The following is a 13,588-nucleotide window of genomic DNA, read 5'->3' as shown; positions in this document are numbered from 1 at the left end:
CGCTGGCATGTCGAGTTTTCTCTTTAGTGGATTGTGTGCGAAATGACGCCTTTTTCTTAACTCAAGAACAATTCGCCAAGCAGCTAATCTGTAACACTTCAGATTTTCCCTCAACACGACACACTTTTTTTATGAATGATTATGCGAAAAAACAAAAAAAGAAGAAAAAAAGCTATGCCATAGGCGGTGACAGCAATCCAGTACGCTACACCTTTACAATATTGTTTGTAGTCGTTTTACGTCTAATCTAAAAGAAAGTAAGAAGGTATCTGGAGCTAAATGTTGTTAATTTAAAACGCTGGTGTCTTTTGATTTGCATCTTCAACATTTTACCCGACAGACGTACGGATACTGCTCGTTTATTTGCTACACTGACCTCTCGTCTTCATTGGTCCTTGACGAAAATGACGGTACAACCTGCAACGGCGGAGATCCCTCAATGGTAATCATTGCTTTCATCTGACGTCCCATCTCCATTGCAAACTTTTTTAGCCTAAGCACAAAGCAAGTGAAATTTCTGGTATTGCTACGTTTGCCATGGTACTGTAATGTTGAACAAAGCATAGGCCACGTCAAGGTAACACTCTGAGTATTTGCGTCAATAAGTGCACCAGGCTGACTCCTACCCCTCGCTTTTTTACTCAAATGTATTCACCAAGTCACTTTATAATTACGTTTACTTCTTGTTACAACTTTATTTGCCTAAAGATGATCTGGCACACAAGGGTCAAATTGATATGTGATAAAAATTAGGTAGAGCTATGTACAAGGATGGAGCGCAAATTAAGTAGACTTTTGCCGAAATTAATATTTACAGGCATGTTCTACTGCGTGAACGCGGGTTACGGGCAACCGAATGAATGTCGCAAAAAGGCGCGAAGGCGGTGTTCGTCTTCACCGAATGCAGGCGCCTTCCTCCTCCTGCGCTCACTTCTCTACAACCATTTAACCGGAAAACACAGCAAAGCATATATAAAGCACTTACCGGCGAACTCAATCCCTTACAGGAGAACGGTTCTAATTGTTGCAGCGATTAGAAATGATTTTGAATGGACACCTCAGAGACCATCGAATAAGAAGTGTTTGAACTCTACCTGCATGATGCGTCTCCTGCACGCAAAGCAGCAAATATTGATAGAGAAAAATCTGAAAGCGCCCAATCTTCGCTGTTTTAGGAAGGGGACAGCGCGGCTTTTATAGTAGCAAACAAAAGCAAGACTAAAAACATTCCTATGCTGTGTACATTTAGAATCTAGCTTGCTAAGATGACACTGATGGTACCAAATTGCGTCACACCAAGACACTGAAAAGGCGGATCTCGTGGAGAATAGTAAAGCCGAAGTACTGGCATAGTTTCCACGCTTTCATCAGATGGTACAAAATGCGTGCGGCGTTGGTGACTGTTGCTGGAGCCTCTGATATAAATAGGCACTTGGTGCCGCAGCTAAACGTCGCCTCCCTTCCCTCCCCCTCCCCCACGGCCTCTCGCGCGTCCGAAGAAGGCGCGTTTGCTCTACATATATGGTGATTGTAAAGGAGAAAAGAGACGCCTACTTCTGCAGCCCTTAAGCGAGCACGGCGCAGAACGCGCGTTTGTTCTCCGCCGTGCGTTCACTCCCCGTGAAAGACGCGCCCCTCGCGCCCTTTCACTCGCACATACAGCGTTCGGCGCGCGGCGACGATTTCATCTCCAAATGACGTCATACGGAACCTCACGGCGACGGCGACGGCGACGGCGACGGCGACGCCGACGGCGACGGCGACGCCGACGGCAGAAATCTGCTTTTGAGTGTCCATATAATTGCTATCGCAATAAAAAAAGTGAAGGTGCGATTTTTAGGTACAATTTTTCCGTGCGCCATCTATTCTCGACGATCCTGCCGAAGCTGTGAGAACCAAATGCAGGTAAAAATGCATGTATTGCAAGTTGTGATAAATTTTAATAGAAGAATATTCTTCTTCGAAAATATGTGTCTAGAGGTGATTGAGTGTTCATCCAACAATTTGCTTTGTTCTGGAAACGTCATAGTGGATTAACGGCGGGTAAAGAAAAAGCTTCCTCATGGTTGTAATGAAAAGTGGCAGAAAAACGTCACTGGAGCCACATTCGCGGCAGAAAACGTAGTCTTCAGGCCAGCAACTGCTTTCCTTAGCAGTAATTTTATATATGTAGTATCGACTGAAAAAGTTTACGAACCAAGGAATCTGACAAAAAGCTGAATATCTCCACAGCCTCAAAACGCAGCCTGGTATCATTTCCAGCCTCTACTGGTGTATTCGAAGAAAATTGAGATGCACGGCTTTACTGGCTACTTTTAAAGGCTGCTCGAGATATTTAGCGTTTTCTGAAATTCCGTGGGCCGTAAACGTTTTTGGTCGATAGTACGTGTAGATCACTCTCACCTCCTATCAATGAGGTGGAGGAGGAAAATAACCCAGCGTTCAAAGCAGTGTATCGGAAGTCCAGGTACACAGAAAAAGATAAAACGATGTTCATCATTATGTCAGGTATCAGTAAAACGTTCGAGCTGCCCACTGTTTCAGATATGTGTACTGACTGATAGGGTGCAGTTTTATTTCATCTGAAAACAAGTACAACATAGACTCACAACTTAAAGGATCGCCTGCGTTGGAATGTATGTAATTTCGTACGTACGTATGAAATCTGCTTCCACGGATCGGCCATGTCAAAAATTTGGAACCACTTTTTCAGGAACTGAGCAAATTTTTGTCTAGCGCAGGAGGGAATGGCGGGCTAGTTGGTCGGGCATTTTTCATTGAACGGCTGCAAACAATGAGACGCAGACAAAGTATAAGACACACATACAACCCTGTGTGTGTGTGTGTGTGTGTGTGTGTGTGTGTGTGTGTGTGTGTGTGTGTGTGTGTTGTGTGTGTGTGTGTGTGTGTGTGTGTGTGTGTGTGTGTGTGTGTGTGTGTGTGTGTGTGTGTGTGTGTGTGTGTGTGTGTGTGTGTGTGTGTGTGTGTGTGTGTGTGTGTGTGTGTGTGTGTGTGTGTGTGTGTGTGTGTGTGTGTGTGTGTGTGTGTGTGTGTGTGTGTGTGTGTGTGTGTGTGTGTGTGAACTGGCCCGATATAATATCTGCCTCAGGGGGCTCACGTGGTTGGTACATTAAATGCATATATGGCCTCATGATGAATACCTTATCAAATAAGATTTGCTAATGCCAATAGTGTTGAGCGGCGTTCGTTGTGCGGACCACGGCGCCTCCATAGATCTCGCCAACTTCGGATTTTTTCTAAGCCATTTTTGGTTACACTAAGATATTGCAGTTCAGTTTTTAGCGACACGAACGTTGAGGACGCCCGTAATCAGCTAATGAGGCGCCAAAAGGAGAAATGTTTTGGATTCACAAGGAGAAATAAACATTCGGCTGCTACAATCTAATCAATCAGGGAGAATACAACCTTGAGTAATATGATACAATGCATTTCTTCAATAATTCAGCGCGGAAGTCTGCATCATTACGATATTGCCACGTAGTAGAGACGCTGAAGTAAACAGTCGTAAAACTGTATGGCGAGACTGATTCTTTATTGGGTGAACCTGTGCCCACAAAAGCAAGCTACACTCGAAGCACAACGAAAGCGGCGAACATAGTTGGCGATCGTCGAAATCTGATCAGCGGCGAAACGCGTCGGCTTTTATACCTGAGTCATCAAAGGTTCCAGATTAATCCCTGATGCCCGCGGGTCTTCCAGAAAGTTCTAGACAATTCGCGTCGCTCATACAATCAGATTACATGAGCGTCGGTGACCACAGACGAAGGATAGAAGCATCGATAACGTTCGAGAAGCTTCCGATGCAGGCGCGTCCTGCGCCGAGCGATAACGTGTAACACTTGTTAGCCGGTGGAAAGCGGCCACCGCTTTCCACCGGCTACCTACGGACTACCTCCGGCTACCTACGGAAGTAGGTAGCCGGTGGAAAGCGGCCACCGCTTTCCACCGGCTACCACCGGTGGTAGCCGGTGGTAGCCGGCTACCACCGGTGGGCGCTACCACCGGTAGGCGCTTTCCACCGACTACCACCGGCTAACTACGGACTACCTAGTCCGTAGCGATGACGATCCATTTATTACCGCACGTCGACGTCGAAAAAGGCCCCAGTAAGTCCATCTCGATCTGCTGGAACGGTCGGCGAGGTGGCTCGATTGGCTGTAGAAGTCCGGCTGGCCTTGTCGGCGGTGTTTTGCGTCGCTGACAGTCTTGGCGTGTCCTTACGTAATGTGCAACGTCGGTAGAGAGGCGATGCCAGTAGTATTTTTCTTGAATCCTCGCGAGAGTGCGGGAAAAACCGAGATGTCCAGCCGTTGGGTCGTCATGGAGAGCCTGCAGAACCTCTGGACGCAATGCAGAGGGTACCACGAGGAGGTAGTTGGCTCGGAGAGACGAGAAGTTCTTCTTTAGGAGAATGTCGTTTTGCAAGAAAAACGACGCCAATCCTCGCCTGAACACCTTCGGCACAATGACGGTCTTGGCTTCCAGGTAGTCTACAAGGCTCCTTAGTTCCGGGTCTGCTGGCTGTTGTTCGGCGAATTCGTCGGCACTCATGGGTCCCAAGAAAGTGTCGTCACCCTGGTCGTCTTGTGGCGGCGGTTCGACAGGGGCGCGAGACAAACAATCGGCGTCAGAGTGCTTTCGCCCGGACTTGTAAGCGACGGTGATGTCGAATGCTATAAGTCTCAGGCTCCATCGTGCGAGGCGACCTGAAGGATCCTTCAAGTTAGCTAGCCAACACAAGGCGTGGTGGTCGCTCACAACATTAAAGGCCTGCCATAGAGGTAGGGGCGAAACTTTGATGTAGCCCAGATGATGGCGAGGTACTCCTTTTCTGTTGTGGAATAATTTGCTTCCGCCTTCGATGGCGACCGGCTAGCGTAACACACAACCCTTTCTAGTCCGCCAGTCCTCTGCACAAGCACGGCGCCGAGTCCTATGCTGCTTGCGTCGGTGTGGACTTCGGTATCGGCGTTTTCGTCGAAATGCGCAAGTATTGGCGGCGATTGCAGGCGTCGCTTCAGTTCTTCAAATGCTTCGACTTGCGGCGTCTCAAACTTGACTCGACGTCGGCCTTCGTGAGATACGTCATTGGCTAAGCGATCCGTGAAAAATTCCTGACGAAGTGCCTGTAATAGGCACACAATCCAAGATATCTACGCATTCCCTTCTTGTCAGCGGGCGGAGGAAAGTTGGAGATGGCCGCAGTTTTCTGAGGGTTGGGGCGCACTCCAGACTTGTTGATGACGTGTCCCAAAAACAAGAGTTCCTCATATGCGAAGCGGCACTTTTCGGGCTTTAACGTGAGTCCGGAGGTTTTTATTGCTTGAAGAACTGTTTCAAGGCGCCGCAGGTGTTCTTCGAAGCTTGAGGCAAACACAACGACGTCGTCCAAATAGACGAGGCAAGTCTGCCCCTTCAAGCCTGCCAGTACTGTATCCATGACGCGTTGGAAAGTCGCAGGTGCCGAGCAAAGACCAAATGGCATGACCTTGAACTGGAACAGTCCGTCTGGTGTTATAAAGGCAGTCTTCTCCCGGTCCTTCTCGTCGACTTCGATTTGCCAGTAGCCGGTTTTGAGGTCCATCGACAAAAATACTTTGCGTTGTAGAGTCGATCCAAGGCGTCGTCAATCCATGGGAGGGGGTATACGTCCTTCTTCGTGATCTTGTTGAGACGACGATAATCGACGCAGAAACGTAGGGTTACATCCTTCTTCTTCACTAACACCACGGGGGACGCCCACGGACTCTTGGACGGCTGGATGATGTCGTTGCGTTGCATTTCGTCGACTTCTTGCCTTATGGCCTCGCGTTCGCGCGCCGAAAGTCGGTACTGGCTCTGACGGAGTGGGCAGACATTTTCGTCGGTTATGATGCGGTGCTTGGCGACAGGGGTTTGTAGAACTTTTGACGACGACGAGAAGCAGTCCTTGTATTGCAGGAGCAGAGCTTTTAGTTGTTCTTTCTTATGCCAGGGAAGGGTCTGATTGACGTCGAAAGTTGGTTCAGGTACTACAGTCGTCCTTGCAGGTGCACTAGAATCAGTGAAGGCAAAAGCACTGCTGGCTTGTACTATTTTGTCGATGTAGGCGACCGTGGTGCCTTTGTTAATGTGCTTGTATTCGGGGCTGAAGTTTGTGAGCATCACCCTCGCTTTCCCGGCACGTAGCTCAGCTATGCCTCTAGCGACGCAAATTTCACGGTCGAGCAGCAAGTGATGATTCGCGTTCGATGACGCCCTCCATGTCTGCAGGCACTTCGGTACCGACGGAAATCATTACGCTGGAGCGAGGCGGAACGGTGACTTGTTCTTTAAGCACATTCAAGGCATGGTAACTTATGCTTGTATCCAGTGGTATCGCGTTGTGCGTTGAAAGCGTTATCGACTTGGACCTTAAGTCGATGACTGCACCGTGTTGATTTAGAAAGTCCGTGCCTAGGATAACATCCCTGGAGCAGTGCTGCAGGATTACGAAGCTCGCCGGGTAAGTGCGGTTGTTTACCGTAACTCGCGCTGTGCAGATTCTAGTCGGCGTTATTAGGTGGCCTCCCGCTGTGCCGATATCGGGTCTTTAGGCTGTTTTCACCTTCTTCAACTTGGCGGCAAACGGGCCACTGAAGACGGAATAGTCGGCTCCAGTGTCGACGAGAGGATTGACATTATGACCATCGATTAGCACATCTATGTCGGTAGACCGTCGTCTGGCGTTGCTATTAAGTCGTGGCGTCGGATCATGGCTGCGTCGGCTTGCTCCGCTGCTGCTACGTCGCGTCAGCAGGTCTTCTTTCGGCGGCGAAGTATTGTCGTCAAGGCTCTTGCCAGGCGGCGTGCTGATATTTCGTCATGATGATTCGCGAATCTTATTCGTCGGCGGCGGAGGATCTTCGGAATTGCCTCGTACAGCAACCGCACCTCCATCGGTTGCTGCCTTTAGTTTCCCAGATAGGTGCTCACGGACCGGCCCCGGGCTGGGCCAGTGTATGGTCAGCGCTGCGGCGACGGGTAACGTCCTGGTGACGGCGAGCGTGAGAGTCGTCGTGGTTGCCACTGGGCTCCGGCGAGGCAGTCGGCGATGTCGCGTGGTCGCTCGCCAAGCTGTGGACGTGGCGCGTTGACGGCGAACCCTCGTAGGCCCATCTCGCGGTATGGGCATCGGCGGTAGACATGGCCGGCTTCCCCGCAGTGATAGCAGAGTGACCGGTGGTCAGGGGCGCGCCAAATGTCCGTCTTCCTCTGGTAGCTGCGCTGGGCGACGGGCGGGCGTGCTGGCGGCGGTGGACGACGGAACTGCAGCGTTACGGGCCCTGGCGCGAGCGCGGAGGGGGGCCTTGGCGACGGGCGATGGCGGCGTAGGTCAGCGCTTCCGGCTGGGGTTGCGGCGATTGTGGCTGCACATCGGGAACTCCAAGTGAGCGCTGAACTTCGCTGAACTTCGTCTGAACTACGTCTGCGATAGATGCCACGTGAGGCTGCGACCTGGGAAAGAGCTTATGCAGCTCCTCGCGAACGACCGCTCTGATGGTCTCGCGCAGGTCGTCGGCGCCTAGCGCTTGAGCGTCGGCGTAGTTGGTCAGGGCATGGCGGTTGTATTGCCTGACGCGCATTTCAAGCGTCTTCTCGATCGTTGTAGCCTCGGAAAGAAATTCGGCGACAGTCTTGTGCGGGTTGCGCATAAATCGAGTGAATAGTTGCTCTTTGACACCCCCCATCAAGAACCGAACTTTCTTTTCTTCAGACAAGTCGGGGTTGGCGTGGCGGAAGAGGTGAGACATCTCCTCTCTGAAGATCGCGATGCTCTCCTTAGGCAATTGCACTCTGGTTTTTAAGAGAACCTCTGCCCTTTCCTTTCGTACGACGCTCGTGAAGGTCCTCACGAAGTTTTCACGAAAAAGGTCCCACGTGACCAGGGTGGTCTATCTGTTCTCAAACCAGGCCCGAGCAGCGTCATACAACGAAAAATAGATACGGCGCAGCTTGTCATCGTCGCTCCATTTGTTGAACGTCGCGGTCCGCTCGTATGTCTCCAGCCAGGTTTCAGGGTCTTCAGCCGATGATCGACGGAAGGTCGGTGGCTCCCGAGGTTGTTGCAGCAGTATGGGGGACGCTGGGGCTGCCATTGGGGTCATTGACTTGACCTTGATCGCTGTGGTCTTCTCGGGAAGAAGTCCGTACTCTGGCAGAAGTCCGTGCTGCCTACGGCTAGCTCGCTGGTCCTTGGCGACGTTGGCGTTGTCCTCCGGTTTTGGGCTTCGATCGCGGCTTTGCGGGGGCGTTCGCTGCATGAACGCACTAGCACCTCCACCAGATGTCACGTAGTAGTGACGCTGAAGTAAACAGTCGTAAAACTGTGTATGACGAGACTGATTCTCTATTGGGCGAACCTGTGCCCACAAAAGCAAGCTACACTCGAAACACAACGAAAGCGGCGAACACAGTCGGCGGTCGTCGAAATCTGATCAGCGGCGAAACGCGTCGGCTTTTACACCTGAGTCATCGAAGGTTCCAGATAAATCCCTGATGCCCGCGTGTCTTCCAGAAAGTTCTAGACAATTCGCGTCGCTCATACAATCAGATTACATGAGCGTCGGTGACCACAGACGAAGGATAGAAGCATCGATAACGTTCGAGAAGCTTCCGATGCAGGCGCGTCCTGCGCCGAGCGATAACGTTTAACACTTGTTAGCCGGCGGATCAAAAGCGGCCACCGGTGAAAGATAAACGTGTATTCGTGTGAATATGGACCCGGGTTACAATTATCCTGCTTTCTTACGAGAGAAAGCATCCTACATTGCAGCCAGCACTCAGTTGCTTGGTTGATAAGATTATGCGGGCAACGCACGAACAGCTGGTACATGATAGAGTCAGTGATGTTTCTTCACCTCAGAGAACACTGGTAGATTTCATGAACACGTCTGTTGGATAAAGCCAACAGCTTGAACTAAGCGATTTGTGACATCTACAACGCACACACAACTTAGACAGCCGCTGAGCTTGCTGCCTATCTGCAGAAGCATCACCCTTACAGGGCATTGCCGTAGATTTCGCAGATGCTGTGCATTCACATGAACCCACTTTCATAGATTGTATTGTGATATAAAACGTGCAATGGAGTGGGCTATTCATCTTGAACGAGTGCCAAGCCATAATGCTGAATCAATCCTATTAGTCCTAACAATTATAATTGTGTGCGTAGTAAACATCACTTGGCTTCACGTAGTGGGTGCCACCGTACTCTTTCCCTTATACTAATCTTAAATAGGTTGTTGATTCAGTCAAGGTGATTCCAAGTGTGCTACACACACTTAAATTTCTTTTAATGTATAGACGCAAGTTAGAGCACGGCAACGGCCATTTTTTCAGGCTCGGTGCGTGCCGAAGCTTAATAGTGTTATGCCCTTGCTTTCAGGAGCCTCACACAGTGAAAACTGTGCCGCACCTGGCATGAATCCCGAAATTGCGGGTCCCTACCAAGCCCGGCCTGGTTTGGCTTTTTAGCGCTTCAAGTGAAGTGAAGCTTGGTGAAGTTCTTCGTTATTGTGAAGATACCAGCCGTTGACAGATGGTTTGCTAGAGAAAGATTTGAGCCTCACGTATTATTATACTTGACTGTTGCCGACATATGAAGAGGTCAAGAAGGACAAAAAGATCATCTGTTCTTTATGAGCATACCTAAATGTGTCATACAAGCGCCGCTACTGTACTGTGAGAAATTACTGTGGAGTTAAATAAGGCAAAGCCATTGACGTCTAAATGTTGCACACACCACAAGTCAGTTCATATGAATGTTCAATCTCGGAAACATTGCATTGTACAATGCTCAAATTTCTGCTAATAAATGTAGCGGGAATGCCAATATACACGTGCTGATCTATTTGTAAGCAGAATGGCGTACTACAACACTGCTATAAGCGTTTCTATAGCTGTATCGTATACGAACAGGCAATATTTGAGCGCCACATACATGTGTGATTATGTTGTCACATGGAACAAGAAAATTGTGTAGCATAATTCAAGCAATCTTTGTGGTAGTCAATACTTAGTCCGACATTTACTTCTTCTTTTGTATTTCGGGCGAACTTCTCCGCTGTATAGCTGGTTTCAATAGTTGGGTTTAAGAACAGTGCAAGTACTGCGTGGACAGCGTAGGTACTGCAATTATTATTTTTATTTCATGAAGTTTAAGATGTCGTATTTTCATTTACTAGGATTCTCATTAAGCCCGCGTGGGGCTAAAAAAAGAAATACATTGGAATTACCAGAAGGATAGTGCCATTTAACGCATCTGAATTTGTTATATGGTGAAACGAAAATGTCTTGAGAAAATGTTTGTTTCCGCATTTACTTTTATTGCGATAGCAATTATATTGTTACGCGAAGGACGAGTCAATTAGACGAGCAACTATTTACGGATCATATTTACAGCAGCGGTTGCAGCGCTGACCGGTTGAATTCAAGCGCGAGCCCAGTTCGTTCTTCCTCCTCTTTTTTACAGTCAAGCTCCAAAAAAACAGCTTTTTGCCCAGGTATCCCTACCAGAAATATTCCCCAGTGAAGGCGCCCGCGCGCCTCGTTCAAACAACAAATGCAACATAGGTGTAGCTTATTTTCCCGGCGGCAGAAACGTCGTCTGGGAGCGTCTAAATGTCATCACTGGTAGGGTGATACTGCTTCAGTGGACTCCCAGCACTGGACTCCCAGCATATGGGGCGTCTGGGGCGATTTCATAAATGGGGGAGTCACGGCACGAATCACTCGCTATGGGCCCGTGTAGCGAGACAGTAGTTTGTCTGACAGGCCGATCTGACGCGAGGGAGACCATAGAAGTACCAAAGAACCAGGCTGGAAGTGCCCGTCTTGGTGTCTCCGGTCGAACAGCCCCTTTAAGTTTCTTGGGAGTTCAGAAGGCGGTCACGGACAATTTCTCTTGCGTGGGCGGCGCGGGCGATGGCGTCATGTGCATGTGCGATGGCGTCATGTGTTCACGTGGTCGGTGCCGCGTGAACAGGGAGGGTTGTGTCGAGGTTGTGCTGGTTCTTGGCCGAAGAGAAGGAAAAATGGGAATAACCGGCTGTGTCGTGGCGCGAGGAATTCTAAGCAAACGTGACAAAGGGTAGATCGAGGTTCTAGTCAGTGTGGTCTGAAGAGACATAGTTTGCGAGCATGTCTGTGAGAGTGCGATTGAGACGCTCCATGAGACTATTGGTTTGCGGATGGTAGGACGAAGATAGCTTGTGCCTCGTTGCACAGGACTGCAGGATGCCATCGATAACTTTTGAAATAAATGTCCGGCCATGGTCTGTGAGAAGTTGTCGTGGAGCTCCATATAATAAAATAACGTCGCGTAGAAGGAAATCGGCGACATCTGTGGCGCAGCTTGTATGTAGTGCTCGGGGGGTGGCGTAGCGCGTGGCGTGATCTGTGGCCACAGCCTGTTCCCAGTGGTAGATAGCGGACAGGGGCGTAGCCAGAAATTTTTTTCGGGGGGGGGGGGGGTTCATCGGCCCGACCGGGGGGGGGGGGGGCAAGCGCCTGCTTTCCACTACGTGACGTGATCGATAATAAGTATCGGTAGTTTAAGCACACTCTATGCATGTATATCAAGGACATGGGACCCCCCCCCCCTCGCGCGTGTGTGTGGCACTGTGTGCTTGTGAAGAAATTAAGTAAAAACTAATGTAAGCTCAGTAAAATACAGTAAGTACGACAGGTACAGTGGGCGTTTGGAGCAACCGTCTCTCATCGCGCCACTGAATGGACCAGTCTTCGAAAACGCATCATTGAGACGACCCGCCCGATCGGAGAAAACATCATTAATTGTTAATCTCCGTTAAGCGTAGATGGCGTCGTCCTCGTCGGGGCGAAGTGCGTTTCACAGGTCAAGGACGGCTATACATGTGAAAATGCACGTGTTACTAGGCTATACCTACTCCCATAGCAATAGCTTGTTCGCTGCGTCTTTGCGCTAGAAAACTTAAATACGCGCAAAAACGAGTAATGCTTTTTTTACGAAGCTTTCGTCGCCTTGCATTTCCTGCGGCAATTGCATGGGCCGCTGTGTCTTCCGCGGTGTGCGAGCGTGCAGCCGTAATTTGCCTTTACGTCAACATATTCAGAATTGCACAGAATATTTCACCGCACTGCATAGTTATGGCATGTGTACGCATTTTAAGTAGTGCGTGCGAGTCATTTCTGCATCACTTAGGCCGGTGCAAACAGGAAGTGGCCTTGTACCTCACAGAATCTCGACTGACTAGTGTACTAGTGATGCAGGAATGAACTCCGGTCTTGTTCAGTGCATAGTGCACATAATAAATTTCTCAGGACGCCTGAACTCCGACGAGAACTGTCAGCGCCTGCAACAAGAGTTTACTTACGCTGTACTGCGCACAGCAGTAATCCATGCTTGTCGGCTGTCTGTTTCGTGCATTCTGTTGCGAGTCGGTGGAATTTCACTGCTGGCATCAACCCTTTCGTGTGTACATTGCTGGTTTGGGATTCCACAACACAACAGCAACTACCAGCCTTTCGTAATTTCTGGTTTGGGATTCAGCAACACAACAGTAACTACCAGCCTTCCGTAGGGGGGCAATCGCAAACGAGAGACGTTTTGCGCTGCAGACTATGGCTACGTTCACATTTGGGAAGCGGCAAGCGGGTGGAGAGGTCAAAGCGGCCGGAAAATCTTTTCCGCGCATGTCCAAGTTCACATTTGTTTTGCTACCACCGCGGCCGCGCTGCCGCTTTCGTCCACATCCATCTAGTCTGCGTACGTTTGTCGGCGTGGTGGCGCTCATTATTGCATTATTTCGAGCGGTATGTTCATTCACTGACCCACCCGTCATCAAAACTGATCATCTTGCGCAATTTCGCGTGTCATCTGCGACCTTCGGTAAGTTCCGAGTTGGCGTTCTGTAATTCTCCTCACACGGGCGCGGTAGCGCTGTGTCACAGGTTGCTGCCTATAGGCGTGATTATATTTCTTTAATAGCTTCTATTTACAAGTTGTAATAACATTTCATCATTTCGTATTATTTTCGGCGCCTCTAGGACACGAAAGCGGCAACGGGAACACCAAAGCTACCCTTACAAAAATGAGTTTAGACTGTCTGTAGAATGTCTATAGACTACTTGTAGACAACTTTGCCTTTTTATAGATTTGTTCTTTTGTTGATAAATAATCTATAGACTGTCTATAGACAAAAGTTGATATGATTTTTATTTATTTTTGTCTACTCACATTCTATAGACAGTCTATAGAAAAAAGTCGATAAGATGTTTGTTTCTTCTTGTCTACTTCCTCTCTATAGACTGTCTATAGAAAAAAGTTGATACAGTCTTTATTCTTGCCCATTCAATGTCTATAGAGTGTCTATAGACAAAAATTGATAAGATTTCTATTCCTTTTGTCTACTCACTTTCTATAGACAGTCTATAGAAAAAAGTCGATAACGTGTTTGTTTCTTCTTGTGTACTTCCTCTCTATAGACTATCTATAGAAAAAAGTCGATAGAGTCTCTATTTATTTTTGTCCATCCATTGTCTGTAGACTGTCTATAGACAAAAGTTA

This window comes from Dermacentor silvarum, chromosome 9, assembly GCF_013339745.2.
Source record: "Dermacentor silvarum isolate Dsil-2018 chromosome 9, BIME_Dsil_1.4, whole genome shotgun sequence".
Taxonomy (NCBI): domain Eukaryota; kingdom Metazoa; phylum Arthropoda; class Arachnida; order Ixodida; family Ixodidae; genus Dermacentor; species Dermacentor silvarum.
Note: the sequence above shows the minus strand (reverse complement) of the source record.